The 27,747-nt window shown below is 37.7% G+C and overlaps 1 long non-coding RNA gene across 1 annotated transcript in view; it reads right to left on the bottom strand.

Moving 5' to 3' along the window:
* Positions 1-27,747, bottom strand: part of LOC103092475 (uncharacterized) — a 313,263-nt gene that overhangs the window by 36,961 nt on the left and 248,555 nt on the right. The window contains exon 6 of the long non-coding RNA XR_008915591.1: positions 573-628. This is a non-coding gene — a long non-coding RNA (uncharacterized LOC103092475). The remainder of the gene's footprint in view (positions 1-572; positions 629-27,747) is intronic.

Here is a 27,747-nt window from a genome sequence, read left to right on the forward strand (position 1 = left end):
TTCCTCCAATATGATGCTTCTTTGTTTCATACTTACTGTCTTCCATAGTATTTGAGGTTACAGTTTTTCCTAAATTATGTTTTCTCTATCTCCCTTCAATATCAAAGTGAACATCCTTTTGACCATATCAGTGGGTCTCCTGACAAATGCATTATTCCATTCTTTGTGAGATGTATTTTAGACATCATCATAGTATAATAAATATTAATGACATAAAGGTGTCCCAAGAGCCTAAGTGCAGTTTTAAATTATCTTGAGCTAAAGTCCCTTGCATTTTTCAGTCTATGGTCAACTTAACTTAGGAGAGATGGGAAACCCTTAAGAGTAACAAGTGGGGGCACAAATGAAAAATTTCCCAGAAGAAAACTGGGAAAGATGTGTAAAGAGACTAATGTGGTTGCACAGGAACTCATTAATGAATAAAATAAATCTTAAGCTTATAAATACACTAAGACTTTTGGAAAACCCCAATGTCAATAAGGGGCAAATAGATGGCACAGTGAATAGATGGCGTAGTCTGTTGTCAGGAAGATTCATCTTCCTGAGTTCAAATCTGGTCTCCAGACACTTACCAGCTGTGAGACTCTGCGCAAGCTGCTTAATCCTTTTTGTCTCTGTTTCCTGGATTCTAAAATGAATTAGAGAAGGAAATGGAAAATTACCCCAGGATCTTTGCCAAGGAAAACCCAAAAGGGGACACAAAAAGTTGGACATTACAGTAATCTTGTGAGGTGAATACTACAGTTATTATTAGCCCCATTTTTAGATTAGAAAACTGAGGCCTAAAAAAGGTCAATGACTTATTACAACCTTAAACTTGGTTGGATCTCATAGCCTGAAGAGTTGTAGGCAGAACTTAACCTAAGCCTTGCTGACTCTAAGTCCTATCTATTTCACTATGATGCCTCATATTTAGATTATGGCAATTAGAACTAAAAATGTCTAATCTGATCTCCTCATGTTTTAGAAAAGGAAATTGAAGCTCATAAAAACAGAGCTAGAATTAAAATACAGAACCTCCTACTTCAAACAGAGGGTTACTTTCTTCATATTATACTGGTATCAAAAGCATGATCTAGAAAACAAATCCTGCTCTTCTTACTCTGTCTAAATAGATGGCTGCTTTATACACACACACATTCATCTACTCTCTCTCTCTCTCTCTCTCTCTCTCTCTCTCTCTCTCTCTCTCTCTCTCTCTCTCTCCCTACCTATCTACCTATCTACTTACCTATCTATCTATATTTCAATCTATCTAACTTTTTATTTCTCAGGCAGTCTTAACCAGTGATTATAAATGTAACTCAAGTATTATAGGAGTAGCCATGCTCAGACTATAATTCACTTTGCATCTAATCATCTACCATCTTGCCATTCTCCATACCATCACTGTTCCCTGTTCCGCTTTTTTAAGTAGGTTTAGTAACAAATACTACCTTCATTCCATGGTTCTAGCCAAAGGTATGTCTATTGACTTCCCTTTGGATTAAATTACCAAATTACCATGACTGAGACTGTAGCCATTCCTTGTATATATATATATATATATATATATATATATATATATATATATATATATATACATATACATATATATATACATATATATATGGTAGTGTAGAGTATACTTCACATATATATATATATAGAAATCTTTGTATGTATTCACACATATATGTATACATTTAGCCATAAAAATAGCATAGCTATAAATATATTAGTTCATGGAAAGATTACTTGCAGATTGTAGTTGAGTTGTGAAGAAAGCCAGGGAAACCAATAGGTAGAAGGGAAAGGACAGAACATGCTGAGCAAAGGGCACAGCCAGTGCAATGCTGCAGTGATGGGAGATGGAATTTCATGGTTGAGGAATTGTAAACAGGTTGGTGTACTTGTATCATAGACTATAAGAGGAGTAAAGTATAAGAATATTGAAAAGGAGGGACAAGACTAGGTTCTAAAGAGCTTTAAATGTCCAAGAAAAAATGTATATATTTGATCCTGGAAGTAATAGGACAACACTGGAGTTCATTGGCTCAATCAGGGATGGGATGGGCAGAATGATTTAGAAAAATCACCTTGGTAGCTAAATGGAAGATTGATTGGAGTTGTAAAAGACAGGAAGACCAATTAGAAGACTTAGCTTTATTATTGATTTTCTTGTTAATAAATTCAAAATGTTCATATTATTTAATCCTAGGATACATATACATAAGTATGTATCTATATTTATAGACATGAGACACATAGGGGGAAAGAGGAGAGAGAGGTACACAGAGAGACAGAGAGACAGAGAAAGACAGAGACAGAATTTTGGCAAAGGAAGTTTCTCTAGTGTATTTATTTTGAGCAGAAATATAGATTCTATAAACTAGTTCTAATTTTTTACTCTAGAGAAAATAGAACTATCTATATAAATCTTCCTATACTTAAAGACAGATATTATATCTCTATTATGTCTTACATTATCTTACATTTTTCAGGTGAAATATCACATGCTCCCTTATCCAGTATATGGTTTAGAGTTTCCTCACTTCCTCATTTGGATAAAATCCAATTTCTCATTGTCCTTTCTAAATGTGTTACTCAAAATGGATCATAATCATCCAAAAGTGTTCTGACCAGGGCAGAGTATACATCTCTCATTTTAGATACTCTATTTTGATAAATACATTCCAAGATCATATTAACCTTTTCCTCTGTTGACTCATATGAAACTTGAAGTCTACTCAAACCTTCAGCTGTGTGTGTATGTGTGTTTTCCACAAGAGTTACAGTCTAGCCATGTTCCTCCAATTCTGTATTCATGTACGTGATTTTTTCCTGAACCCAAAGTGTAGGACTAGTCACTTATGCTCATTAAATTTCATCTTATGAGGTTTGGCTCCTCTCTCCAGCCTGTTGGATCTTGGTTTTCTCATCCAGTGTGTAAATTATATCTCCCAGTTGTCATATCTACAAATTAATGAGTGCATCATTTATGCCTTCATCCAGGTCATATATATAAAGGCTGAACAGAACAGAGTCAGTACCAAGGTCATATAAAAGCCCACTAGAGCCCTTTCCTAGCTTGTGTGAATTCATTATTTATCATTATTTGGACTTTTTTAATGAACAGTAACTATCCTCTTCTTGAAGAGCTTTTTTTCTAAACAATCTAATAAAAAAACTTAAAAATTAAAAAATCCAAGTGGGAGGGTAATGATGGATATGGAATACTGCATATATCAATATTTTTCAATATACTGGCTAATTTTGTGAACTTTTTTACCCCATCATTTTATTTTTTATTGTCAGGGATGGTTCTCTGGGACTGAAAGGGGAAAGGACACATTGAGATAAATATAAAAAAGCAAAAGATAGCATTAATATTTAGTTCTTAAAAGCCAAGAATTATAGATATCATATGGACTACCTTCCTCATTTTACAAATAAAATATTTCATTCAAAAGTTGAAGTGACTAACATGAGTGTTACCCAGATCTTTGCATTGGTCCCTCTTCTCTCAATGTTTTTTCCTTTGGTTAGTTCATCTACCCCCATAGATTCATTTTCTCAAAAACTGAAGCATGTTCTCCAAAAAACCTTCCTCCAATTTTCTCTTTTCCTATTAAAAGCACCACCAAACTCTATTAGCTACCTAGGCTTGAAAACTTCAATTCAACGTATTTTGAAGCTTTTCTTCTTCTTTCATTCCCATATCCAATTAGTTGCCAAGTCTTGTCATTTCTACTTCAGTGACATTTCTCACTTTTGTGGCCTTCTCTCTAATTTCTCACCTAGACTATTTGAATAGTAAAATGAGAGAGGTATCATATATGAGATCTATAATTCCTATAATCTTTGGCTTTTAAGAAATAAATGTTAATGATATCTTTTATTTTTATATAATCTAGATTTCCCATTTCTCCTTCCATTCTCTTTTCAGTTTCCTAATGGATTTTCCCTGCCTCCAGTCTTTCTCGCTTCCAATTTATTCTTCACACAGCTGCTAAGATGAACTTTTTATTATAAAACTTGTCAACACCCTCACTCTTTTATAACCTCATCATCCTATAAGATCTCATCAGCCTGGGAACTCTGCCATGATGGTATCTTGGTGTCACAAGAATTTTCCCAGTCTGTTTCATCAACTCCTTGGAGAAGTCATTCAGAGAAATTAGAACTAGAAGGGACCTTAGAGTTCATGTAGTCAAACCAAGTCATTTTACAGAGGCCCAAAGAGATAAAATGAGTTGCCTATGATCACAGCATTATTAAGTGGCAGATCTGGGAGTTAATCCTCTACCTCTTAGAAGCCACAGATTTCTTCAGAATACACTTAGATATCATTTCTTAGCTGAGATCACTCTTGATTCCTTAAGCCGTTACTGTTTTCTTTAAATTACTTTGTACAACTTTGCATATATTCATCTGTTGTACATATTGTATCCATATATCCACACCCACAACCTGCTGCTGTTCCAATAATATGTAAATTTCATTTCTTTTCTTTTTTTCTTTTCTTTCTTTTTCTTTTTTGCATTTTATTGGCTTTTCTGTCCTTAGCACCTAGAATGACATTTTGCAAGCTTAATGCTAGTTATATGAAGTTGAATAGAACCCAAGTTCTTTGGCTGAAAATCCCAAACTCGTTCCATTAATATTTCATGGGCTCAAATGCTGAGCTCAGGTCTAAAAGCAGAATGGGAGCAGAGTAATTTTCTATCTGAATGTCAAGAAAGATCTCCCCAACACTGAAGTTAGATAGGGTCACAGAGAAACAGAAAAAACAGATGTTGAACTCAGAAACAGTGCTTTTTACTAGTGAAGGCAAAACAAGTTGGCAGGAACTTAGTATCAAAAGCAGGAAATATCAGAAAACACTTGCTGCCCATTTGGCTCTCAAAGCATGAGGCAGCTGTCCCTGTGACCCAGGCTACTCTTTGGGATCAGTTAGTCTCTTTTTTTTCAGCACCTGAAAGGATGACTTCATTACAGGCTGCTTCTACATCAGAAGCATTTGAGATTATTTATAGACTGAGAATGTTATTTTAGCTAATCTATAGGATCCTTCAAGGAGTTTGAAGGATAAATCTGCCACCACACTAGTTCAAGACCTTTTCCCTAGAATTACTGCAAAAATCTCCTAACTGGTTGGTCTCTCTGCTTCCATTATCTCTCTTCTCCAATCTAAACCTGAATGGTTAGCAGGCCAACTACATTTCCTAAAGCACTTCTGTCTGTGATGTTTCTCTACTTCCAAACTTTTACTTCAATCGCTATTCATCTTTGATGCTCAAATCAGATGCCATCACTTCCAAGAAAAAATAATGCTGCTCTTCAGTCGTTTCAGTCATTTGACTCTTTGTGACCCCATCTGGGGTTTGCTTGGCAAAGATACTGGAACCATTCACCATTTCCTTCTCCAGCTCATTTCACAGATGAGGAAAACTGAGGCAAACCAGATTAAGTGAGTTACCAGGGTCACACAGTTAGTAAATGTTTAAGGATGAATTTGATTTCAGAAAAAAGAGTCTTCTTGGCTCTGGGCTTGGTACTTTATCCACTGTACCACCTAGTTACCCCCAAAATAATACAAATGTACAAATGCATAAAATGCCATACAAGCATCTTCATGTGGAAATCACTAGGGAAGAGATGATGTCTTTCCCGTCATGAAAGATGCTAGGAAGATATTCCTGGGAGAATAATATAAGGAAAGTGCATAGGAGAGACCAAAGCATGCATGTGCAGATATTTGCTAAATGTCTTTTGTTGGCTAACCATCTGATAAAGGAGAGGCTCTCTTATTGTCTTTGGAGACACTAAAAAGGCCTGTTGGTTTTGGTTATTTCCTTTTGCTGTCTTCTCATTATCCTCAACTATATTGTGTTGTGATGTTGCCTAGTGAGAGCTTATACTGTAAGGGCAAAGGGCTATGCGGGTCTTCCTTTTTGAGGTAATATGGCTCCTGAGAAATGAAGCCTCCATGGTATTTTTCATTTGTCCTATTCTATTCTAGGCAGAGGGCATGGAGCTTCCAAGACCTTGACCCTCCTCTCCTCAAGATTCCAGGACATTCTTAGGAGTACAGGGATATCCTTCTTTACTCTAATTGGCCTAAGCCTTCTACTGCCTGTGTCTATCCCATTCTTCACAGTAACGTTCACACCTGTTCAATCTTTTGTTTTTTTCACAGCAACCAGGCTAGTTTAGATCTGTCTTGTCTCCTGTCAAGTACACTGTAACACACTTTTCTGCCTTCTAGGTTCTCTCTTCCCTAAATCAGTTTTTGTGCTATGGCCTCCATATTCTTCCTTATGCATTTCTCTCTGCTTCAGATCCTTTAGTTCCTCTCTGCCAGCCCACAGGCTTTAGATTTCCTAATAAATAAAGTACGAACTCCCCATCTGGTTATTTAAGGTGTTCTACAATCATACTACAAGCTACATTTTTAGCTTATCTCATGCTACTCTCTACTTTATTCTTAGATTCCATAGCTTGCCTCAAAGCACAGCTCAAATACGACCTTTTGCATGAGAATTTGGCCAATTTCTCTCATATGTTAGTGCTTTCTACCTCCTGAAATTACTCTGCATCATTTTGTGTATGCTGTGTATTGATTTATCGGTGTACATGTATCTCCCTAGGAGAATGTAAGCACCTTGAGGTTAGGACATTTTTTTCTAATCTTGGTATCCAAAGGATGAAGCTCAGTACTTTCTTCATATTGGTTGCTCTATCAGTTACCCTCAAGCTCATTTAGCCCACCTGCCAAGATGGTTTAGCAGGCTGTGACCACTGTGTATACTATAGCTTGTTGGAGCCACAGGTGAAAGCTGAGAATAGTCCTGCAAAGGGCTCGATAATCCCTCACATCAGAGCTGCTAGTCCTCCTTAGATATCCTGTACACCCCACATTAAATATTAAGATATTTATCATATTAAATATCACATTAGATATTTAGCAAACATCTGTTGAATTCAATTGCTTTTTTACATTTACTACTCACACTAGCCCACGGGCCTAAAAAGATAATACTTCCATTCTTACCTCTGTCTATGAAAATCCTTCCTTTTCTTCTTTTAAGGCACAATTCATGTTCCATTTCCTTCTCTAAATCTTCTCTGTTAAATCTTACACGTGATCTCTCCCCACTTCATTTGTTCACAGTCTTTCCTACCTTCTCCCATCTATTTCTCCCATTTTGCCTTCTTCTATTATAATTATTTGATTGTGTTTTCACTACCTCTTATTAGACTATAATCTCCTTGAAGGCAAGATCTGGGTCTTATTTAGGTTTGGATTGAGGGCCCCCTCGCATAATGTCTTACCTGAAAGAAATGCTTAAAAAAGGTTTGTTCAATTAAATAGAGCACACTGTATATATCTTAACTTTTACAGTTATATCATCTTATATGTATAAAATAATAAGGAATCTTTCTGCTTTGTAAAAACAACCAAGTATAACAGTTATAGCCCTGGACTATAAAGAAGAATTGGATTTGATTCCTATTCCCAACCTTTTCTAGCAACCCAAGGACAAGTAAAATCATAATTTCCCCCAGCTTCAGTGAATTCATTTGTAAAATGAAAGTAAAAGTATCTATGATACTAATATTTAACGGGGCTCAATAAGAAGCCCATAACCTACTTTGTAAACCTTGAAACACAATATAAAAGTCAGCTACCATTTTTTCCAGTGCTATATCCATCTAGTTCACAGAATCACAGGCACACAGAATTTTAGGGGCAGAAGAAACCTTAATAGTCATATAACCCAACCAATTCATAAAAGAAATCCTTATCATCACATATCTGAGAAGTAATTACCTAGCATCAGCTTCAAGGTGTTCTAGGGAGGGAAGGCCATTATTTTTAGGCTTTTAAACAGCTCTAATTTTTAGAAAGTTTTTTTTTTCTTCTGGATATTAAACCTATACTAGCCTTTGTGGATCTTCTCATTGTTGTTCTCTCTTTAGTTAAATAGGAAAAAAGTCTTATCTTTCCTCACATAACAGTTTTTTCAGATACTTGAAGACAGTTATCATGTCTCCCATCCATATTACATGAACTAAAGGTCCTTCACCATTTTGATTGCTCTCTTTTGTACACCAACTAGCAACACTATCCTTCATAAATCATGGTATCTAGAAATGAACATAGTACCCCAGATGGGGTATGATAAGAGCAGAGTGCACTGCGATGATTACTTCCCTATTTCAGATAATTACTCCATTCAATGTGAGCTAAGGTCATATGAACTTTTCTGGCTTCCATATTGAATTACTACCTCTTACTGAGTTTACAATTTACTAAAAAGCTCTGGATTTTTTTCAGAACAACTCCTATCTAACCATGCCTGCCCTGGAGGAAATGTTTAGTGCACTTACTTTAGGAATTCAAGGCAACTCCGCTGTAGTCCAACAATATAGGGGAACCTCCTACAGGTAGCAAAAAGCAACTTTGTACAACTTCTAAACCTCCAACACTGCTTCATTCTTCCTACCATACTGACACAGTGCAAAAGCATTTATTAAGCATTTTCGATATGTCAGATGCTGTGCCAAGTGCTGGGAGTATAAACATAAGCAAAAAGAAAGACAGGAACTTACAATTTAATGGGATTAGACAATATATAAAATGAAAAAAAAAAGTAGGGAAGGCAGAGGATACAAAGTCCAGAGAAACTGGAATGGAAGACAGAGAGGAATGACTGAATGAATACGGTTGGCTGAGGTATGGTTATTCAGTGATATTCTGACTCTTTGTCCTCCACTGTTTCTTTCTCCTTTTGCCTTCAACCTTTCCACAGTATGAAATGATACAGCGTAAAGACAATGGAGATCACCTAAGTGAGCAGAGGCAAGTTAAATCTTTCTCATAAGAAAGAGCACATGTTCAAAAATGGCAGTGCATCTGGCTAGCAGGTAAGCAGTTGCTCATATGGTCCCTAATGCAATACCCCTCACCCCATTTCTCTCCCAGTTCACCATTGGCTGGAGACCATGGGCTCACAGTCTTGGAAGGAAGTTCTAACCTGTCACAACCATCTTCCTACATTTTATTCCTTATAGGCCAGGTGGGATGTCTATTCCTCAACTCAGGCTAGCTTTTGGGAGACTAGGGCTTACTTGGAAAATAGAAATGTATGTGCTTATTTCTGCTCCTTTGAGACAAGTCCATCATTTTGTATATTAGCTCTCTCATAACACTTTCATTGAAAAGGAGGTTCCAATTGGAATGGATCAACCAGGAAAAAAAGGGCTGGAGGGCAGAATAAACTCACAGAGTGAAGAGGCAACAAGAAAAAAAGGAACTTTTAGGATGAAAAAACTGCTATGGCATAGTGAAAAAGTCAGAAGAGTAGTCTAGAGATGAACGAAAGAGTGACTATATCTCACCTGACTACTTTTCTTTAAAAAGAGGAAGTTCTAGGAAGAATTGACCAATTAGAGGAAGGGGCTGAAGGGGGTGGGGTGGAGTGAACTATCTCCATTATTCTTCCAGCTGGTTTGACTAGCTGTTTTCTTTATGACACTCCATCTTCTACCTCTGTTATTGCACAAAAGGTCCCACATGCCTGAAACGTACTCCCTCCTCTCCTCCACCTGGTAGACTTTCTATTTCACTTCAGAAAAACAGCTCAGTGCCATCACCTATATAACATCTTTCCTGATGTCTCTAGTTTTAGTATCCTCTTCCTTTTGAAATTACTTCTTTGTACTTCTCTGTGGATATGGATACTAGAAGAAAGTAACCTTCCAAAGTTTAGGAAATGTTTGGATGTTTTTTGGTCTTTGTTTTCCCAACATACTGCAAATACTTGTATACCATAGACACTTAATAAATGTTTGGTGAATTGAATCACTGGATAAACAACTTGCAAAGTATGCCCACTTGAAGGTAGGCCAATAGAATAAGAAAAAAATGTTATTTTCCACTCCTGCTTCCTTCCCTAAGTGATTTCCCAGAAAACAAAGAAAATACTACCAATGAGCCTCCCTTTGATCAAAACTCTGCCCTTTACTTTACTGGAAGTGACCAATTTCATTACTAGCTTTGAAGTGTTTGGAGAGATGTGTATTTCTATGAGTCTGGTTCATGTTTAGTCAACAGGAAATTGAATTCCCTTTGAAAATCTAAACAGGTTACCACTGCTTCCCCAGACAAAGAGTTCATTAATATGTAAATACTTGTCTGCAGCACAGATAACAGCATTTTCTTTGAGATCTTTTGATTCCTCAGCCTAGCTTCTGTGAATGAAGAGGTTTCCCTTCTCAAGTTAAAGAACACAACTGTGTGCAGCACATTATCAGAAACAGGACCCTGTAGGACTTCTGAAAACATGCTCCTTACACCTTTTAAAATGTAGGTTTTCCTAACAGCTGCTTCTGAACAAACAGACTCACAAATGGCAACTGCAAATTTTCATTTTGATTCTTCTCTAGTATCTCAGGGCAGTTAAATTTCTGACTGTCTGACACAGATAAGATAGGCTTTCTACCCAGTGTGGCTCCTGGGGAACTAACCACTAAAATTCAATCATCATCCTTAATACAGTAAAAAAGAGCCAATGGGTATTTTCCCAATGGGAAAAGGTTCCCAATTGCTTGGGGTCCCTGGCTTTTAGGAAAGTCCTTTTCCCTTTCTTCCCTCAAAATAACAATCCTTTTTAAGTAAAAGGTTAATTATAAGACTATAGTCAAGCAATTTAATGTCTTTCCTCTTAAAGTCATACCAGTCAGTGTAGACTAGTCTCATAAGCTTTATGTCATTCATTTTTTGAGATATAGAGTATATGTTGACTAGACTTTGAAAAATGCCCATAAAATAACTTATATAATAATAACACATACCTGCGACTGATACTGTACATGGACAATAAATTGGGTCCAGAACTGAACAGAAGAAAGAGAATGAATTGCTTTCAAGAATTGTGTAGTGCCTTTGATATCCCACCACCATCACCCAAGCTTCTCCCTGAAACAAAGCCCTTTCTTTTTAACAATATTCTTCCAAGAAACAACCATGAATCATGGACTATTAGTCTCTAAAAAATTAAAGTTGCAAGGTTGATGGAGGGGGTCATCCAAAAGGCAATGGAGACTTGGATGGTAGGTAGGTATGAGTAGACATCTGTACACCACCGCTGAGGGACTACTCAGGAAAAGTACTGCAAAGGAAATCAGAGAGATGCATGATCAGACATGAAGAAGACAGAGGTCATGCAGGGAGAGTAATTTTTACAATAAGCTAGAAGGCCCCCAGCAGCTTAGGTGGAACCCTGGTAGAAAATTTACAATACAACATGGATGAGTCAAATACAAGGAGAAGATCTGGATGATCAATTGGTGTTGGAAAAAATATCCAGATCACAGATGGATCACAGTATGAAGTATGAAGCACAGCAGATACTTGAAATTGAAGCTCACATTACTAAGTAACAGTCATTCTTATGTAAGAGATATTCACTAGAAGAGCTTCCTAATATTTATATTCTTCAAAAGAGAGTAAATGAGAAATTAACACATTCATTTTCAAGTCCAATTTCTAATTTTTTCATCAAGAAATCCCTCTAACTATGCAGATTTTATATATTAGAACATTTTCTGGCCCTGAATGTATAATGTATTATTTCAATTCAGTATATTTTATTTGATCAAACTTAATTAAGCACTCATTAGGGGCTAAGCTTTGTGCTATTCACTGGAGATAAAAAGGCACATATGAAACAGTTTGTACCCTCAAGGAGCCTACCTTTTCCTGGGAGTGAGGGATGGATAAGAGGATATATAAAAATAAATAGTATAGGAAAAATTCAAGAGAGAAAAAGAACTAAAATTTGGGTGGAGGTAGATCAGAGTTAGGTTTTTTAAAAAAAACTTAACATACTACATTTGACAGGAAAGTCATGTACTACAAACATTTCTTATTTTCTTTAAAAAAGAAACTGACAAGAGATCCAGAACAAAAGATAAGCAAATATATTGAATTTTCCTTGAGCCACACATGACCATCTTTTTTTTTAAGAGCTTAAAAAAATGGACTTAATTTGGGAGACTTTAATTTATGAGGTGAAAGGAGGACTCCCACAGCTTATCTAACCCCAGCAGAAAACAGGATACAACCCGAAAACCATTCCTCTCAGCCAGATGCAACATGGGCAGGAACAGAGATCAGAGAAATTTATATTAATCCTTCTATTTTGTTTGCCCTCCCCACTGTTAAGGGGGAGTGGGAAAGAGAAAGAATTCACTAGAAACATGGCTTAAAAACTGGATAACCCTTACCTATATTCACACACAATTAAAAACCAAATAAACAAGGAAGCAAAAAAAGTAGAATTAATAAGACTCATCAAAGGCAACCATGTCCCTGATAATCTTTTTTCTTTTACTCTTCCTTCATCCCTTCCTTTTTCCTTCCTTTCCTTCTCTTTCTACCTTCCTTCCTTCCCTCCTTTCTTCCTTTACTTCTCTTTCTCCTTCCCTTCCTTCCTTTAATTTCTTAGATCCTTCCTTCTTCCTTCCTTCCTTCCTTCCTTCCTTCCTTCCTTCCTTCCTTCCTTCCTTCCCTCTTTCCATCTTTTTTATTTATCTTATCAATTATTATATCGATTCTCATTTTGGAAACACACAAAGGAAGGTATCTCTTTTATAATGGCTGGATCCTGTTAGTTTCAGGACTGTGGATAAACAAGGATGATCTATTCCTCAGTTCTCAGTAAATAACAGCCAGAGTGAGGCACTTCACTCTCCTATCTTCCTGGGGGAGGGGGTGATTTGCAAAAAAAAGAGTGACAGGGAACCTGGCCTGCAACCTCTAACAGCTGCAGCTCTAAAGAACAGCTCAGGGTCCAAAAGAAGAGAGGGAGGGATTCAAAAAGTACATAGGAGTCCCAGGCAAAAGAACTGTTAAAAATGGGTTTGCTTCATCAGCTAAAAACCAGTCATGTTCTTTCCTGGTTGGATGTTAGCTCATAGTACCGGATTAGTATTGCCCACAGCGATAAGTCCTGGGCTCCTGCCCACGCAGCAGGCAGACTGCCTTTCTGCCAGCAACATGCTTTTAATAAAACAGGATGTTGTCATATTACCAAGCACAGGTCCTGAAAACGAGATCCCCCTATGTGTACTCTCTTCCCTCCCCAAGAAACGCTGCCAGCATTTCCTTATTCAGCACTGAAAAGAAAACCCAGTTTGGCTTTCCAGCCCGTCCCCCACCCCCACCCCCACTCCTCCACCTCCAGAATTAATGCCACTTCACACAGGTGTCCATTGAATATTTACGGACAGACTCTGTTCCCTGTGATCCCCCAAAGCTCTCTGTTCATGTTTAACTCATGGCATCAATTAGGTTGATAGATGTGGTACCTTGCAATTCAGAACGTGTATTTCAGCTTTTATGCAGGCAGCGACCTTGACAGCCAAGTAGTATGAATTTTAAAATGAGGATCTCACATTCAAAGCATTAACGCTTTTGTACACCAGCTTTCCTCAGCAGGCTATAATGTGGCATGCCAATCCTGGCTCTGAACCCTGACTTACATTTCAAGTGTGATGAGTTTTAGCATTTTGAGTAGGGTTCTGCTGGGTTTTTCCCCCCTTCGTTTTTTTTTTCCACTTGAAGTGGAATGGAATATTTTCCATTTAGGGTAGCAGTTTCCAAAATTTTTCAAACTGGAATCTGACAGAAAGACAAAACAAATGGATGAGATCCAGGGGTGCCCCCCTATAAACTAGAGTCCCTTTTGAGAAACATAGCTGGAGACAGCCTGCCCTTTCTTTCCCTCAGTCCTTCACATCCCAAATCAGAAGAATTTGAATCAGGGATGTACTGAAGGAGGGCTTACAGCCAGCATCAAGAATCCTTTTGTTACCCTGAGGAGGAAGAAGTGTGAAAAATCCTCCTTTGGGAGCTAGAAGCAGACTGGAGTAACAGGAAAGGTTTTGATCTTGGCATCTGAGGAATCAGGAGCTCAAGTCCCACTTTTGTCATTCTCTGGGACCCTGCGCCTGCCCCTTAAATTCTGAATCTCTACTTCCTCATCTTTAAAATGGGAGTGATAATATTGCCTGTAGTACCTTACTCAGAGGGCTGATAGGAGAATCAAATGAGATAAAAGTATTTAAAGCAGGCTACAAACCTTAACTTACTACATGAAGGTCTGCTATTAGCATTAATATTTTTTATTATTATTTTGCAAAGACTGTGAAGAGAATTGGCATACCTCCTCAAAAGGCAAATCAGGAGGTATGTGCTCATTTCCTGGAGCATGCATCAAAGATGCACACATTACCAGATGGAACCCTTACTATCCACCTCTGCTGATTCACCTGGCAACAAGTGAAAAAGACCCAAAAGAAAGCTGACTGTACCTTTACCAGCATAGAATCTATGAGCAGGAAACAAAGGAGCTTCAAAACAGAGATTAAATATTTTCTTTCAGGCTGTTGGCATAAGTATAGAAGAGAAAAGGAAGATCTGATGTGATTGGTTGATGAGAAGAGTCTGAATTTGTGGACCAATGCTTATCAATTTGGAATTAAATTCCTAGTAAAAGATAAAGTCTATCTTTTTTTTTTTTAACCTTTACCTTCTGTCTTAGAATCAATTTGAAGTATCAGTTCCAAGGCAGAAGAGTGGCAAGGGCTAGACAATGGGGGTTAAGTGACTTGCCCAGGGTCACATGTTAGGAACTGAGGTCAAATTTGAACTCAGGACCTCCCATCTCTAGGCCTGACTCTCAATCCACTGAGTCACCCAGCTGCCACCTAGAGTCTATTTTATGACCATTTTAAAGCAGACTTGTCACCGTAATCAAGATGTCTTAGAACTGAATTTTGAGGAAAGGTAAGAGAAAGAAAAAATCTCAAGTAAAATGTGAAAAAAAATCTAACAAACTCAATAGACAATATGGAGGACAATATATATAACCTAGCAAAAGAAAGAACACAGTGGAACAGATACACAGTCACATTTAACCAAAACTAATAAGAAATTTGGTTTATGGTGAAACTTTGGAAGCTGCTCTTCCAAAGCAAACAGTATAGGGGGCACACACACACACACACACACACACACACACACACACACACACACACAAATGGGATACAAAAAAGTGAACTTGAAATTTAGCACAAGAGAATAATTTAGATCTCATAGGTATCATGGATTTGGTATAATGGGTCTCAGACTCACAAAATCACAAATGACAATCAAAAATTTTACTAAATCCAAAAAAGACAATGAACAAAGAGGAGCAGCAATATAGCTCTAGAAAATACACATCTATATTGAAATCCACCAAGCTAAACATAAAGCATAGTAGAGACCATTTCAGCAAAAATAAAGAAGAAAAAATGTTATTGTGGCAGTAGTGAGGTAAAGACAGCTCTATCCAGATGGAAGCTATGGATAATACTTCCTAAACAGATCATAAAATTTCCACAGATTAAGATATAGTAGTGATGTGGAATTTCAACAATTCCCAAGGTTTGCAAAAAAAAAATAATAATTCTGATAAAACAACATCCAGTATGTTACTGACTTGCCTTATTGACAATTTCTTTCTTAGAAGGTGAAGCAAGGAAAGACAGGAAATTTGTAGACAATAAACACAAGGAAAATCTGGTTGGCCAAATATAAGTGACAGAAACCATGAAGCAAAATAAGTATGTCATCTTAAAGCTTATAACAAAGAATGAAAAAAGTGTAAATCAAAGTACAACCAGACTACTATCTGGGACTTTGGGAAAGAAGGGGTTTTGCTTTTTTTTTTTTTTAAGTTCAGAGAAATAGTAAATATAATCCCACTGACCTAAAACTCTAAAAGAGAATATAACTCAAATGGGATAGAATGGGATGTTCCTCTATTGTTCCTTCATTAATTTTCTCTGTATGATGCCACTTTTAAGATTTGTATCAATAACTTAGATAAAGGCATAGAATGTATGTTTTCAAATTTGCATATGAGGATAGTTTAAAATATTGGATGAAATTTAGGATTACAGAGCATGTCAGGAGCTACTTTAAAGGGATAACCATAAAATCTCATAATTTCAAGAAAACAACTTCACAAGTATCATATAGGTCAGACATAAAGGTAAGTATATCATGATTTCAGAAAATCATCTGAAGAGTCTCCCCAAGATATGTTGGGTGGTCACTAAATCCACAGCTACTTAAACAAATGTAACCCTAATGTTGATTAATTGCTTGGTGGTGTAATAAATGAAGGGAGGCTTCTGGTGGCATGTGCCTCAAGGCTCTGTCCTTGACTTACTCTTGGGTCCTCTTCTGTTTAATATCTTAATCAAATACTTATATGACATGCTTATCAAACATGCAGGTAGAACAAAACTGGCAGAGAAGAGTAACACTGAAGTTGTCCGGATAACCTACAATGATGAAATGAATACCACAATATTAACAGTTGATAAATGTAAAGTCCTATTCCAAGGTTCAAAACATCAATATTACAAATATAAGAGGTGTATAATGTGGTTTGTCAATTCATATGATGAAGTCCTAAGGACAGTTGCCAACAAGGTAAGCCTATAAGGCAGTTGTTAAAACCACTCACTCACCAGGGCAGCTAGGTGACTCAGTAGATTGAGCACAAAGTCTAGAGATAGGAGGTATCCTGGGTTCAAATTTGGCCTCGGACACTTCCTAGCTATTTAACTCTGGGCAAGTCATTTAACCCCATTGCTTAGCCCTTATCTCTTCTGCCTTGGAATCAATGTATAGTATTGATTCTAAGACAAAAAGTAAAGGTTTAAAAAACAAAACAAAACAATCCAAACTATTCACCCACTATTGGACTTTAGTAATAGAAGCACTATGCCCAGATCATGGGGATTCACAGTCCCACTGCACTCTGACTTAGTCACACCACATCTGGAAATTCTATGCTTTATTACATTTGAAGAAGAGCATTAACATGTCAAAATGTATCTAGAGTTAAAACCTTGTATTCTGAGGGGTCTAGAAATCCTGTCAAATGGGAACTATTTAAGGAACTGGTTAGGGAACATGATTTGTTGTTGTTCAGTTGTGTCCAACTCTGTGACCCCATTTGGGGTTTTCTTGGCAAAGATAATGGAGTATTTTGTTATTTCTTTCTCCAGCTCATTTTGCAGATGAGGAACTACAGTGAACAGGGGGTTAAGTGACTTATTTACCCAGAGTCATATGACTAGTAAATGTCTGAGGCCAGATTTGAACTCAGGAAGATACGTCTTTCTGACTCCAGGTCTGGCACTCTATCCACTATGCCACCTTGCTTCCCCCAGGAAACATGAAGTTGAGGGCTGTCATTTCACCATCCTCCTTACTCTATGTTGCTTCCGAAGGTAGAACTAAGTTTAGGGGACAGAAGTAAAAGGGGGGCAGATGCAGGTTCAGTATAAGAGAGAACCTAAATAGTTCTTCCGCTCAGTTCTCCCACAGTTGATCCAAGCTTTTTTCCCTCCATTGTTTGAGCAAAGGGCAAAGAGTTGGAATATTCAAGCTCTAGTGCCCACTCTAATATTTACCAAATTTATGACTTTGGGCAAATCACTTAACCTTTCTGACTTTATTCATGAAGGAGCATCCAAGTTCAATCCTCTTTGGCCAAGAAATATGGCTTATGCTGTTGAACTTAGAGGCTGAATTGTTGAGTCTAGCAGATGTTTGAGAACAGGTGTATATACTCCCACACTACTTCAAAGTTTTTATAAATAATGTCTTCCAAAGGGGGCTTTCTCACCATTCATCTGAAGAACCTAAGTCTGATCTTGACCTTGAGAATCGGTCAATATCAGACACATCAGGTCTTGAGAGTATAGTCTTACCTGCTGTCTCATCCTTTCTTCAGAACAAACCATAGGATCTTCAGAAATGAACTTATAGTGGGATGCTGTCTCCTAATCTCAAACTGTTTCCACCATCACAAAGGAATTCCTCCTTTTCGCAAGAGGGTCAACAAAATGCTTGATTATTGTTTTAAAATTTGGGGTGCCACTTTCTCCATGAGCTTTCCCTATTCATCCTAAAGAACAGAAATTCCCTCTTTGGATTTCTCATAGCACATTGTAGAAGGCAGTTAGGTGGCTTAGTGGATAGAACGATGAACCTGGAGTAAGGAAGGCATGAGTTCAAATCTGGCCTCAGATGCTTCCTAGCTGTGTGACCCTGGGCAAGTCACTCTGATTGCCTGAAAAAAAGGTCCATTGGTTTCCTGGAGAAGGAAATGGCAAACTACTCCCTTGTCTTTGGCAAGAAAACCCTTAATGGGGTCAATAAGAGTGAGATGTGACTGAGCAACAACAACTTTGTATCACTTTCTCTAAGTGGAACATAATATTAATTTGTATTACAGTTCTATTTCTAGTTGTTTCATCTCTTTTAAGCTCATATGTTCCTTGAGGTCAGTAACTATCTCTCATTTCATCTTTGTATCACTCCATCTTTATGTCACTCACCACACTTCCTAGTTCAACTGAATTGACTATGAAAAAAACATCGTTGCAAAATTGCAGTGCTTTCTTTCCTAGGCCTTGGAATTCTTCTGGCTAACTGGGCCAGAATAATTTATTGTAGCAAATTCTTGAAAAGTCTGGTGAGAGTGTTGCAATAGCAACTTATCCCAAGTAACTTCGGCTAAGCCTTGTATTTTCAGAGTTCTCTGTAGTTCTCAAAACCCTTTCAATGTACAGGTGCATATCAATGTCACTCAAAGCCTCATTTTTTTGCCTCTCAGACCAGGAATGTGGTAGGTAATGTGATATATCACCAGGAACACTGTATCAAGAATCAAAAGACCTGGATTTGAATCATGATCCTACTATTTACTCCATGTGACTTAGGGCCAGTTACTGAACCTCTCTGAAACTTTCTTCATCTATAAAATGAAGGGTTTGGATTAGACCATCTTTAAGCAACTTTTCCAATTTAGAAATCCATGAACCTGGGCCTGACTCTATGATAACCTGCATCCCAATTCCTCCCTTTCAGTTTTGTTCCTCTAGTCCTTATATAGTACAAGTTTCAAGGTCAGGAGAATGAGTTTCAATTTGAAATGAATACAGAAAGAAATATTAAGGTACATGTTAATTTAATCCATATAGGCTTCATCAACCGTTTCTAGTATAGCCTCAGGATTCTGGTGACATGACCACTAGTAACGTTGATTTTACTTCCACTCTATCACATACTTATCTGATATAAGAACAATATGCTATCCAATCCTACTTGATGCTACCGAATATCCTGCTGTCCCAGTTCTTCTAGCCACCCCATTTGTTGACAAAATCAAACCTACCCTAAGCTTACCCACTGCAGTCCTAGGAAGAAACGAAGGCCCTCATATTTATAGGGCTCAAGAAAACCAACGAAGAACGCATTTAGGCTTTTTGTTTTGATTTGGGCATTTTGGTCTTTGATCATTAAGCAAGCACAATCTTTTTTTTCCCCCTTTCTCTAAGACACATAAATTCACCCAGAAGCAAAGGGCATGGCCAATGAATATAATAAATAAACAATGCTTCATATGTTCCTTCTGGCATGACCAATTTTAGTACAGTGATATAAGCAAAAGCATTAATGAAAAATAAATGTCCCCAAACCCAAACAAAAACACATGAATTTCTTTTCCATTGCAAACTTAAGAAAATAGTCAGGGCCTGCCAAAATAGACTGTTATGTGATTTAAAGTGAGAGGGCTTTCCTTATTGTGCCTAGAACAGAGTCAATATATAAAAATTTCTCAGGGCCTTCCTACTTTAAAAAAATGGAAATGCAGTACACCTTAGTAAATAGGGTGCTAGAATAAGGAAAATTTGGGATCAAATCCTACTTCATACATTTATTAGCTGTGTGACCCTGGCCAAGTCATTTAACCCTTTGAATCAGTTTGGTCATCTGTAAGATAAAAATAATATAAGCACTTATTTCACAGGGTTATTATAAGGATCAAGAAAGGAGATTTTTATATACATATATAAAATATATCTTTATGTTATAAATTATATGTTTATTAATTAATATAGCATATGTATATCTTTATATCTATCTTAGCAAATTTTAAAGACTATCATAATTAAATTATTTATAGTTTTATTTATATAGTTATTTTATAAAGATATATTTATAAATTTATAAATAAGTATTCTAAATATATACTTAAAATATGGCTATATTTATAATATATTTATATTTGGGGACTATATTTTTGAAAGATATTTAATAAGCTGGAGGTTCCCCAGAGGAAGGAAAGGGAAGAGACTAATGATCATGGAATATGAGGTTTGGTTTAAGGAGCTAGAAATGTTTAGCTTGAATTCCTTAGAAGGAATGAGATAGCTATGTTCAGCATTTTGAATGACTTTTGTGTTGCAAAAGAGGTACCTCTATTCTGCCCTACCACAGAGGGTAGGGCAAGGGACAATGGGCAAAAGTTGTAAAACGGACAGGTTTAGACTTCATAAAAGGAAAGAATTTCTCAAGAATTATCCCAAAATGGAACAGCCCACCACACCACCTCAGCTGGTAGTGCTGCCCTTCGTAGGAGACGACATAACCAAATTGTGCTGGTTGTTTTGTCCTTTGTTTTAGAAGAGTACCAATGACATCACAAGGTCATGATGTCTTAACTTGAATAAGCGTTAAGTGAGGCAGAGTTGCATAAAGTTGTCCTCTTCATTCTCTCTTCTAGTGTCATCAAAGCCCAGTGGCAAGACAAATGTCAGGATGACTAATGATGGCCCAGGAAGCAGTGGATGATGATGTCTGACCAAGCTCTAGGTGCTCCACAGTGCCTGCTTCTTCATGGCCACTGGAACAAATTGCTCTCCCCCACCCAATATCCTGAGGGAAATCTTCACATGATGCTTGAGGTAGACTCCACCCTACCCCAATCACCACAAGTTTATAGTCTCTCTGTTACCCTCAACCTGATTTAACCAGTCTGCTGAGATTGGAGAATTCCAGTATTACTGGAATGTAGCCCCTGTGCATGCTATAGCTTCTTGGAGCCACAAGTGAGAGTTGTCTGAAAGGTAGACACCAGAAATGGATGAGCAGCCCTTAAAAGGGATCTGGAAAGCCCTCATAGCACAGGTACTACTCCTCCCTGAACATCGTATCCACATCATATAACCAACCTCTACTTTGTAGAGGAGGTTGTTTTTCAGGTAGATTCCCACTGAGGTCCTTTTAAAATCTGAGATTCTGTAATTCTGGGCAATATACTGAGCTGAGACCTTATTGATGTGGCAAATTTTCCCATACCCATAGTTTATCCCCTACCTTTTTATTCTGTGTGCCTCCTGTCCATATTGTTTCATAAATCGTATTACTTGTTATTATAATTACCACTTATTACTCTGTAGACCATTCTCCCCAATTTTTTCCATTATATATGTACTGAGCATAGCATTCGGGGCATCCATTTGCCTCCTTGTACTGCATGGCAGACTTTCTCCTTTTCTAATCAGATATTCCTTCAATTATATCCCTTATGCCACTTTTGGAAGGTGGGTTTCCTTAGGAATGTATTGCAATCAATTTATATACAACCAAAGACCTTTAAGTTACCTCCAACTTTGATTATTCAGAGATTGTAATGTATAAGCTCTGCAACCATGCTGGAAATCATGTATGTTAAAAAGACGAGGCTTTGCCTTGATTGGCAGCTTGGGATCACTGAAAGCATCTGGGCTTTATTCTAGTTACTTATTTCATAATGGTCATAATAGTATCTATAGGTCCCTTTCAGAGTAGGGTCATCTAGGAATAAGTGTTACTTAATTAGAGCATCAACTGTAGACAACAAACCACAGCTGTTTTATATTCTGCTGGTTTCCATGTAGGGATTCAGCTGTTGCACATGCTGGAACCATTTCCAACTAGCCCATTGTTAAATGTGAGACTTTATACCATAGAAATTGGCATATGCTACAAATAAGGGCTTGATTTATTATTTTATTGATTGTCTAGAATTAAGAAAGTGATGGAGAAAATATTAATAATGCAGATTAAGCTTATAAGCATATCAAAAAGATTAAAAGTTTTAAACGTTTTATTAATATTTTCCACTTATCACACCTCTGCAGCATCCCATACCTCCCAACCCCTCCCAAAAAGTCATCCATTTTGACAATGAGTATGTTTTTGAGGGGAAGAAGAAAAAAGTCAGCATAACTCATCAATATGTTGATAAAGGTTTAAAAGTGTGCAACATCTGCAGACCTCAATGCGATGAAGGGGTAGCTTGGTGGGGTTTTCTCATATCTCATCACTTGAGTCCCACTTGATCTTCATAATTTTGTTACATTTACTTTTAATGATTTGAGTGCCATTTGTTCCATTTACATTTTTGTAGTTATTATGTATATTTTTTCTTGGTTCTGCCTGCTTTATTCTGCATTATTTCAAATATATCTTTCCACACTTTCATATATTCATCATATACATCATTTCTTACAGCACAATGGTATTCATTCAAATATACCACAATTTGTTTAGCCTTTCCTCAGTTGATGGACTTCTGTTCTTTCTAATTTTTGGCTATCACAAAAAATGCTAGAGCATATGGAAACTTCAGTCTTATCAATGACTTTCTTGGAGTATTAGCTCAGTAATAAAGTGTTTAGATAAAAGGATATGGACATTTAATTTAATTTGCATAATTAAATTGCTTTCCATAATGGTAGAACTATTTCATAGCTCCACCAACAATGTACTTATGTGTCTAACCATATACAAGCTCCAATACTGACTGTTGCCATTTTTTAATTATCTGTGCCAATTTGTAGGGTTTGGGGTTAAGCTTCTGGGTTGTTTTCATTTGCAGACCTTTTATTATTAGTGATTTGGAACACTTTTTCATGTTGTAATACTTCGCAATTCTTCTTTTGAGAACTGTTTGTTCATATCATTTGACCACTTATCTACCGGGCAACAGTTAATATATACATATGTATATGAAATATCTTGGATACCAAGTCCTTATCAGAGAAATTTGGTACAAAGATTTTTTCCCTCACTTGACCACTTCCCTTCTTAGCCTAGGTAGATTAATGTTGCCTGTGCAGAACCTTTTCAGTTTCAAGTTCCCTCTTTTGCTGTAAACAGTATTATGCTTCTTCTGTGACTTTAATCTTTTTTAAGGTAGCTCTTTTCCCTTTACCCTTGATCCTCTTTCTCATTTAACCCCCCCCCCTTCCTCTCCTCTTCACCTAATCCTATTCCTTAGTTCTTAAAATTATTTTTATCCCCTTCTCTCACTCTCTTCATTGTCTCTCTTCTCTTTCTGTTTATTCTAGATCACATTCTCTGATTCTTGACTCATAATTATTTACTCTTTCTCTTTTCTTTGTATTCTTCATGCTATCAAATCTTCTGTCTCTATTCTAGGATCTCCCTTCTAGGCACTTTCTGGCATTGACTTGGAAGGTTCACACCACAGATTTCCCTTTCCCAATGTTCCTCATTCTTCACCCTCCTTTTTGTACCCTCCCATGTAGTAATGTAGTCCTGTAAAAGAAGCACACACATGTAGGTAGGGTATTCTCAGGTTCTCTCCATGATGCCCTGTCTGCCTTTTCACTATTATTTCTACCAGATTTGTGCCTTCACTCCTGTCTCCTTGTTTAGGACATTTAGAGAGAATTCTCTTACTGGTCTCTACTGTCATTCTATTGTGTAACAGTCTTAGACTGCTGTATTTATCCCTCCTCCTACATTTCCATTATTTGGGGTGTTTGAGATGCAAATAGTCTCTTCAGTAATGGTTTTCTTTGTGAAAAATGTTAAACATTTTTTTTTAATTATTGAAGTACATTTTTTGACCTGTATGGTTAAGCTCAGATTTGCAGTATATGTTACCCAGGGATGCATCCTGAGCTCTACTGCTCTTTGGGACATACTAATCCATTCTCTCATCCTTTTTCTTGTGGTTGAAGAATAGTCTTGTATTATTTGAATGTCCCATCCAGTGTAATAGGTCTTTCTCCTGACAGTTTCCAAAACTTCTTGTTTCTGAATTGGATTGTTAAATTTAATAACTGTGTGGCTTGGAGTGCCCAGCCTCTTTTTTTTTCTTCTTGTAGGTGATTTGTGAATTCATTCCATCAGAACAGCAGTTCTCAACCTGTGGGTTGCGACCCTGGCAGGGGGTCGAACAACCAAAACACAGGGGTCGCCTAATGCCATTGGAAAATACATATTTCCAATGGCTTTAGCTGCTGAGAAATTGCGCTATTTTACAGCAAGATCTCGGAAAGAACGGGGACCCTGCTGCCCGCACAATGTACTAATATTAGTTACCTATCAGCAGCCCTCCCCCTATGAGGGGCAATGGATTTACCCTGTTGCCTGGAGACCGGACTCAAACAGAGACCCAGAGAGAGCACCCCAGTGCTGGCTCCGGAGGGGTTATGAAAGAGTCCTGGAGAGGATAACTCCTGGAATGGATAATGGAGCGGAGCCAAGTAACCCCAACAAAATGAAGCCTCAGCTCAAGCTGGAGGGAGACGACAGGAAGAAGGCCGCAGAGTCTGCAGACCCCCTCCCCAGGCAGGACTTACCTTCCGTCCCAGCGCTCAGGCTGCCTCCTGCTAGATTACTATTTCTCAACATATAATTAAATATTGTTTTTGTGATTAATCACTATGTTTAAATTATGTTTGATTTGTAGCAATGAGAATACCTAATGCATATCAGGTATTTACATTCCGAATCATAACTGTAGCAAAATTACAGTTTTGAAGTAGCCACCAAAATAATTTTTTGGTTTGGGGTCACTACAACATGAGGAACCGCATTAGAATTTCATGTTCTGCTTAAAACTTTGGGCCATTCTTTTCTATTATTTCCTATAAAGGTTTTTGTCCTTTCATGTTCTTCATAGAGATCTGTGATCCTTAAGTTGTCTCTATACATCCTGTCTTCTAGTTTACTATGTTTTGCTTGCATGATGAGCACATTTTCTTTTCAAGTTACTTGGTATTCTCCTCTTCTAGATTGTTCTTATATGTATATATAGTTTATTGTCTATTCTGCTTCTGCTTTATGACTTTTGTTGTGCAAGAAAGAAATTCTGCTCTCAAAACTCTCATTTCTCTTTTAAAACACTCCAAACACTCCAGAGTAGCAAGAGGTGAGCCTTCCAAGTCAATGCCAGAAAGTACCTAGAACGGAAACCCTAGAATAGAGACAGAAATTTTGATAGCATAAAGAATATAGAGAAAAGAGAAAGAGTAAATAATTATGAGTCAATAATCAGAGTGGGATCTCAAATAAACAGAAAGAAAAGAGAGATAATGAAAAGAGTGAGAAAAGGGGATGAAACAATTATTTTGTGGTGCCATGTTCTGTTCAAATTCCACATCAAGAGGTAGATCATTTAGCTTTTTATTTTTGGTAGTATTCGTTCATAGATCCCCAAACTCATTTATTAGATCTGGATGTCACATTTCCATCTCTTGTTAATGCTTTTCTTATTGACTCATCTAATTATGTGTGAGGTGAGTTTTCTTCCTGATATATTTGGCACTTCATTCTCCTCCAGCCCCCTATTCTACTTCTCACTCACTTCCTGACTCCCTCCTAATCCTTGGGAGCTAGACCCCAAAATTTTCCAGTCTCCTTCATTGATAGGCATTTCACAGTTCACTGGCCCAGATTTGTGACCTTCATGTGGTCAGAACTGGTCCCAACTGGATGCTGTACTCCTTTCATCAGGTGTTGTGGAGTGCTGCAGGGACAGTGTCCTCTCTTGGTGACCTGCCCCCTTCTCTCTGTTCCTCAGTTCTCTGGTCTGGCATTGGTAGTTTATTGACCGCTTTCTCTGGAATCCAGGCTTCCAGGTTGCAGTCCCTGGTATGCTTTTGCTTCTGAAAAGCTGTGGCCAAGCTGGGTGTTGAGGACTGGACAAACTTCTACAATGTAGAGCCTGGTTCTCCAAAGGGATAGATAGAGGGCTGGAGAAGTGGGTTTTGCTGTAACCCTGTGTCACGTCCTTGGGTCTGCTAGTACAGTTTTATTCCTAGTACAGGTAGGGGATGGGTGATAAGTAAGTTCAGGATCATTTAATGGCCAGGGTGTGGGTATGGTTCTTAAACCTTCTTTTGGATTCTGGTTGTTCTAGACCACAAAATCAGCCAAAGTTGCTTTATCTTTGGCACATGATTTATGTTCTGGAAAGGGGATCAAAGAAAATGTCTAGTCCACCATCCTGTTCTTTATGTGACTCCTAAGTTCTCTATACATTTATTTTGAACAGAGAGTCATTAAACATTTATCAGTACTCCTCTGGTGTTACTCCCACACTATAAGGGACAATGATATGTGCATAGCAGCTAACCAATTAGTTTCACTACTTGCTTTCTTAATGCCAGGAAGCTAAGAGTCAGATTCAGCATCTAGTTGTGGTACTTAGAAGATCAGAATTATGGCTTTCCTAAATTCCCTCTGGCTACAATGTCTTTTGAATATGGTGCCTGATGTCATTTGTTTCTTCGAATGACTCTGGGAAGTAAGGACAACAAGTATTAGTTCCACTTAACAGTTGAAGAAATAGACTCCTGGGGTTTATATAAGTTTTTAATGAATCACACAGTGGCAGAGTCATTTCTTACTACCTACTCTGGTGCCTTTCAAATGCTGTCTTCCATATTGATCCCTAATTTTCCTTAATTGCATCATGTTTAAGAAAGAAAAGAAAGGCAAAGGAGAAGTAGAAAGGGAAGGGAATGGAAAAGGGGCATGTATTCTGAGTCTTTGATAAAGATTAAATTATGGTGAAGACTGATAATCAAGAAGGCAACTAGGGAACTCAATGGATAGTAGGCCATGCCTGGAGATGGGTTCAAATCTAACTTCCAACACTTCCTAGCTGTGTGATTCTCGGTAAGTCAGGTAACCCCCATTCCCTAGCCCTTACTGCTCATCTGTTTTGGAACCAATACACAGTATTGATCCCAAGATGGAAGTGAGATTTTTTTAAAAAGGTATTAGGCACTTAGGTTTTTATAAACCTGTCACAGGTATCCTTTGGGATAAAACCTGGCCTCAGACACTTCCTAGCTATGTGACTCTGGACAAGTCACTTAACCCCCATTGCCCAGCCCTTACCACTCTTCTGTTTTGTATTGATTCTATGATGGGAGATAAGTTGTTTTTATTTTTTTAATGATTGATGACGAGGATAGTTTCCACCTTCAAGATGATTAATATCCTCTTGCTATGCCACAAAGGAAAGAACAAAACATAATCCTACATTCAGTTGTTCATTTTGCATTGCCAACTCCCCAGTAAGATCAACAATAAACCCCAATCCAGAACTAAATCTTACACGTAAACATACCCAGCTACCTTCCTGCATGTGTCAGGCACCTGTTGGCCTGTGATCCAGCAGCAGAGGGGCAATATTAGAACCATAACATGATTTTCAAGTTATCTGAGTTCCCCTTCCAATGTTCTAGTGAGCACAGGTGACAATCCTAAACCAAATCCCCCAAAGGGCTAAACTTGGAAATGTATTTCTTCTTGTTCCATGTTTCACAGAGCTCCCTGGCACTGGGGATCCCACAGCTGCTCTCCATGTGGAAGTGAAATGTCATCCGAGGAGCTCGAGGACACTTGCAGATTGTAGGCAAATGTTACAAGTGATTTCTGTTCTCCCTGGGCACAAAGGGCTCAGATGGCTTTCTTTTGGGGGCTAGAATTTAATTCATATCTTTAAGCTCTGCGGTTTCATGATTGACAGCAAA

Source organism: Monodelphis domestica, chromosome 1 (assembly GCF_027887165.1).
Source record: "Monodelphis domestica isolate mMonDom1 chromosome 1, mMonDom1.pri, whole genome shotgun sequence".
Classification (NCBI taxonomy): Eukaryota; Metazoa; Chordata; class Mammalia; order Didelphimorphia; family Didelphidae; genus Monodelphis; species Monodelphis domestica.